The following is a 6,000-nucleotide window of genomic DNA, read 5'->3' as shown; positions in this document are numbered from 1 at the left end:
TTACAGATCATTGTGTTTCTAATAAAAAAAAATGTCAATGATCTGTGCTTAGTAGCAATAAGTATTTATTTAATCCCCATTATGTGATGTCACTGACTACAGTAAATGACCAACAATTTTCGGGGTGGAATTGTGCAGTATGTTAATTGGGTTTGCATCAAATGCCACAGTCTGCCATTTTAACCTGTGGGTTAATTCCCCTCTCTCCCTATCTCTACAACTTTTTCCAGCCCTACACCCCTCAATCTCTGTGTTCCTTTAACTGTGGGCTCTTGCACATCCCCAATTTCCTTCGCTTCACCATTGGCAGTATGTCTTCAGCTGTCTAGGTCCTAAGGTCTGGACCTCTGGGCTAAATATCTCTGCCTCCCACCCATCCTTTAAAAGGCACTTCTTAAAACCTACCTGTTTGACCAAGCCTTTGGTCACCTGTCCCTATTACCTCTTTTTGTGGGTTGATGCCAAATTTTGTCTGATAACGCTCCTGTGAAGTGCCTCGGGACGTTTTACTATGTTAAAGGTGCTGTATAGAAGCAAGTTATAGAATACAATCCTAGAACGGTCAGAGCACAGGAGGCCATTCAGCCATCGAGCCCATGCCAGCTCTTGGCAGGAGCAATTTAGCTAGTTCTACTCCCCTGCCATTTCCCCTTTCCCCATACGCCTGCAAATTCTTTCCCTCCTGGTGCTTACCATATTCTCTTTTGAAAGCCTTCATGGAATCTGCCTCCACCATCTTTTCAGGAGTGCATTCCAGATCAAATTGATCACATTTGCTACTAAAATATTGCATGCTGGTATCAATGCAGAGAATATTATCAAAAGGTTAGTGGGATGTTTTACATCTCTCTAGTTCCTTACTTCATCAAAGACATGCCAGAAAATGTAAGCTGCAAGGAAGATGTTGTTTACAATAATTGTCCATTCTTTCACTGCCTTCTCTCAGTAGCTCCACAATGACCAGTGCTCCATGTGTAGAAAAAATAAGGACACCAGAAATGGATGAGGATCAGGTCTCTGATGCCCACCAACACTGGGGACTGTGGGCTGGGCCGGTGGGCACCTGACTTGCATTGAGCTGGTGCCTTTGATCAGGCTGGTAGGGGTGGGGTGGGGACAATGACCCAGGACTCCCTCCCAAACGCCATGCTGTTTTCCATTGGCTCCCTGTGGCAACGAGCCAACCTTGATTCTTTTTAAATTCTAGCCACCCTGAGGGGATTTAGGCTGCTTCCCTGGCCCCCTCGGTCGGGTCAACCAGTGGAGGGACGCAGGGGCAGCATGCCATCTGATGCACGTCAGCTCACTTGGTGTACCTGCCTTCAATTCAATCCCCTATCCCTGGCTGTGCATCAGCATGTGATTACTGCCTTACGACAACTTCCATTGTCGCAACCCAGCATCACTACAAAAAAGATTATCTGATCCCGTATCTCATTGGCATTTGTGGGATCTTGTTGTGCACAAATTGGCTGCTGCGTTTCCCATCACTGCAACAGTGACAACACTTCAAAGGTACTTCATTGGCTGTGAATCGCTTTGGGACGTCCTGAGGTCATCAAAGGTGCTATATAAGTGTAAGCGTTTTCCTTTTGCCTTATGTGTTTTCATAAAATCAGTATTGTCGAGCCAAATGGCATGGCTTTGTTCCCTGTTTTGTCAGTATTTTTATTCAGTAGCAAATTCATAGCAAGCTCTGACATCCAGTGTACCCAGTATGGTAGTTTGGTGATGCTATTCCTTCTAAGGATCTGGGGATGCTTCTCTCCCTTGAAATTGACATTAAAATTGGTGTTTTCTGACTTTAATTTTCAACACTTGACTATGCAGTTATCAGCTGTGGCTCCGTTGGCAGCACTCTCACCTCAAAGTCAGAAGGATGCGAGTTTAAGCCAGAGAGCATACAATCTAGGCTGACACTTAACTGCAGTAGAGAGGGAGTGCTGCACTGTCAGAGGTGCTGTCTTTTAGCTAAGATGTTAACCTCAAGTTTTGCCTGGCTTCTCCAGTGGATGCCAAAGATCCCACCAGCTGCTTGAAGAAGTGCAGTGGAAATTTCCTGGCCAACATTTATCCCTCAACTAACCATAGAGAAACATGTTAGCTGGTCATTTATTTCATTTCTGTTTGTTGGAATTTGCTGTGTACAAATTGACTGCTGCGTTTAATCGACATTACAACAGTGTAGGTGATCAGCCACCCTCCTGGGGACACTGATTCTTGGGACCAGAAGCAGAACGGAAGCAACCTTGCAGCTAGATCTCTTGAGGCAGCAACTCAGCTGTTGCAGCATAAGCCAGCGTTGCAAGTTGCATCAACTGATTTGCCCTCTCAAGGGCATAGAAAGTGGATGGCTGCCTAATTTGCTGCACATTATCATCACAAGTATATTAAGCAGTAATACACAGTTTACTTCTGGGAAATAACACAATGTACAACATACAGAGGGTTGACAGGAAATATCACTGCTTCATCACTCCACCATTGGTGGTCATGCCTTCATCTGCCTAGACCATAAGCTCTGGAATTCTTTCCCGAAATCTTTCCACCTCTCTCTCCCCCTTTAAGGTGCTTCTCAAGCTTTTGATCACCTGTCCTAATAGCTCCTTATGTGGCTCCGTGTCCATTTTTGTCTGATAATGCTTCTGTGAAATGCCTTGGAATGTTTTGCTATGTTAAAGGAGCTATATAAATACAAGTAGTTGTTTGTATATAAAACTCTAGAGTACAAAGGATGCTATTTCCTGTAACATGCAGTAATATAAACCACTATCACTGCAGTTTAATGCAGATGATTTAATCACAAGAATTTACCATCTGTTGTCTTTTGCCAAAACACCGACTGGCAAAAAATACTACTGAAAACAAAATAACACTAACCCATAGCCTGTCCCAGGATATATTATACTGAATCATACAGGCCACAGTGTACATCTCAGGGCTAACAGAACATTGTGAAAACAGTCAGGTCTGGCTTTTACAGTTCATTATATTATTCTGACCTCATGATGTGCCAGTTGAAAGTCAAAGGCCCTTAAATAAACAGCAGTCTTTATATTCTGCATAATAGCAAAAAGAGGCTTTTAATTGCTCTTCGTTTCAAAAAAAGGTCTATTTCAATTTCTCTCTGGGTTCCACATCATTGGCTCCTGCTAGGAACTGCATAGCTAGAGATGAATTTTCCAGTACATATTATAGAGAACAATGGGTAGCGGTGTATGATTACCAGACACTAATCCGATTGAGGGGCTTATCATTATCATCTGACTTCACAAAATTAGATTATGGCCCACAAGTCACTTCAATATATTTGCTTGTCTGCACATCTAGTTCATTGCCAGCTGTGGATCATAGGAAATAGAAGTAGGAGTAAGCCATTCGGCCCATCGAGCCTGCTCCACCATTCAAACATATCATGGCTGATCATCTGCCTCTATGCCATTTTTCCCCACTATCCTCATATCCCTTGATGTCATTAAAATCCAGAAATCTATTGATTTCTGTCTTGAACATGCTCAATGATTGAGCTTCCACAACCCTCTGGGGTAGAGAATTCCACAGATTCACCACCCTCTTGAGTAAAGGAATTCCTCCTCATCTCATTCTTAAATGGCCTGCCCCTTATTCTGATACTGTGTCGTCTGGTTCTAGACTCACTAGCCAGAGGAAACATCCTATCCATATCCACCCTGTCATGCCCTGTAAGAATTTTGTAAGTTTCAATGAGATCACCTCTCATTCCTCAAAACTCTAGAGAATACAGGCCCAGTTTCTGCAATCTCTTCTCATAAGACAATCCCGCCATGCCAGGGATTATTCTGGTGAACCTCCATTGCACTCCCTCTATGGCAAGTATATCCTTCCTTAGATAAGGAGACCAAAACTGTACACTATTCTCCAAGTGTAGTTTCACCAAGGCTCTATGCGATTGAAGCAATACATCTTTACTCCTATACTCAAATCCCCTTGCAATGAAGGCCAATTAGTGACTAGCACTCTCACCTCTCTGTAAGGGGGCTGATGGGTTCAAGTCCCACTCCAGAGACTTGCGCACAAAATCTCTAGGTTGCCAGTTCAATGCAATGCTGAGGTGTTTCCTGCATTACAACAGTGCCTATCAATGTGCCCTCTAAGCTGTGTGACCCCACAGCAACCCAGAAGTTGCTCTGCACAAGTCTGCCTTTTTAAGGTGTTGAGTGCGTGGCCATGCAAAAAAAAATTTGCACCTACATGAATAGGCCACGTGCAACAAAAAAAAGAGGATACGCTGGTGACTACCCTTCATAAAGTACTTCATTAGCTGTAAAGCACTTTGGGGTATCTGGATGTTGTGAAAGTGGTTCTATAAATGTAAGTTCTTTCTTTATTCTAATGGAGTTGGTGGGATGGTTTTATTCTGCTTTCTTGCTTAATTAGCTGTGACATGGTGAACCCAAGGGACGAATCTGTCACAAACTTGTATGCGCAATGTCGGATTGCTGCTTGGAAACAATTGTGTCCATTGGGTGAGCAAGTGGGAAGAGCAATTGGAATGCCTGCTGAATGTGGCCCACAGGAAGCCCAAACCATTCTGAAGAGTTCACTGCTTGAACTGAGCAATGATGGATAGCTGGCGGTATCGAGGAGCAGAATGAAAAGATTTAGTGATCCATCTGTAGAGACAGCCATCAGCATTACATTAAAGGGGAAGTCCAGACTGACTGTTGTGTAGCTGAGTACAAACCCCACTCCTCCCAAATGAGAACAATTCTAGGAAAGGAAACTAAGATTAAAATTGGGGCTGGTGTGAAGGGAAGAAGAATTCACCATAGATTCTCATGGCATGATGGAGAAAGTGAGCCACTGACTCTATCCACTGAGGTAGTTTCCCTGTCTTTTCTTCCCCGTGTCCTCTCTACCCTCCCCCTGTTCCTCCTCTTTTCCTCTCACTGCACAATTATCTGCCACCTCTCCATCTCTTCCCTTTCTCCCTCTCATCACTCACCCTCCACCCCTTTCCTATCTGCCTTCTCTCTCCCTGGACCACCACCGCCCCCCTCCCCCACTGCCCTTCCACTTCCCCCTGCCTGTATAGTTCCCCATCCTCTCGCCATGCCCTGCTTGAAATGAATACTGCATTTGTTCTCTCCATATGCCGTGCTACAAGTGATTGACTACTATATAAATAGCCTGATGTTCTGACGAAGGGTCACTGACCTGAAACGTTAACTCTGCTTCTCTCTCCACAGATGCTGCCAGACCTGCTGAGTATTTCCAGCATTTCTTGTTTTTATTTCAGACTTCCAGCATCTGCAGTATTTTGCTTTTATATTACATAAAATAGCCATCTGTGACAAGCCTGCGGTTCTGTGCTCGCTTGTCTCTTGGGAATGACGAGTGCACAGTGGCTCCTGCCAGATTTCTGGTGAAATGAGACAGATGTTGTCAGCTTCTTTATACCAGTAAACAACTGCCACTTAAAGTTAGGACAATATGATGGCAAAATGGATTGTCTCTTCAATGCTCTCATTCGATAATTGGATGCAGGGTTGGGGCTGCATGCCAACACCCCCATTTTAACCAAGATATCATGGAAGACTAGGGTCTTCTGCATAGGGAAGGAAAACTGGAGAAGGAATCACTTCAGATCTGCTTTCGCACTTCTGCTAGCCAGCTCAAGTCGTGTTGGCAGAGACCCAGAATCCCATGGCTGGCTTTATGTCTCTTTTAGGCTAAGCAATGATAAATGACTTAAGGAAAAGCCAAAAAAAAGGTAGGTAGGCCTAAGAGGAGGAGAACTAAAGCCACATACATAAATTTAAAGATAGCCTCAATGGAGGAAAATGTACAGTGTTGTGTGGGTTAACAACATTCAAATGCAAACATTGCATTCCACTATTTTGGATTTGGATCTTGTTTTGGATGCTGTCTATATGGGATACCTACACGATTTAGGGAGTGATCACCAGTGGAATTTTACTGACCAACAGAATTTATGCACCAGGTGCAGCTATGTCTGGA

Source organism: Heterodontus francisci, chromosome 20 (assembly GCF_036365525.1).
Source record: "Heterodontus francisci isolate sHetFra1 chromosome 20, sHetFra1.hap1, whole genome shotgun sequence".
Taxonomy (NCBI): Eukaryota; Metazoa; Chordata; class Chondrichthyes; order Heterodontiformes; family Heterodontidae; genus Heterodontus; species Heterodontus francisci.
This window is presented reverse-complemented; position numbering follows the sequence as displayed.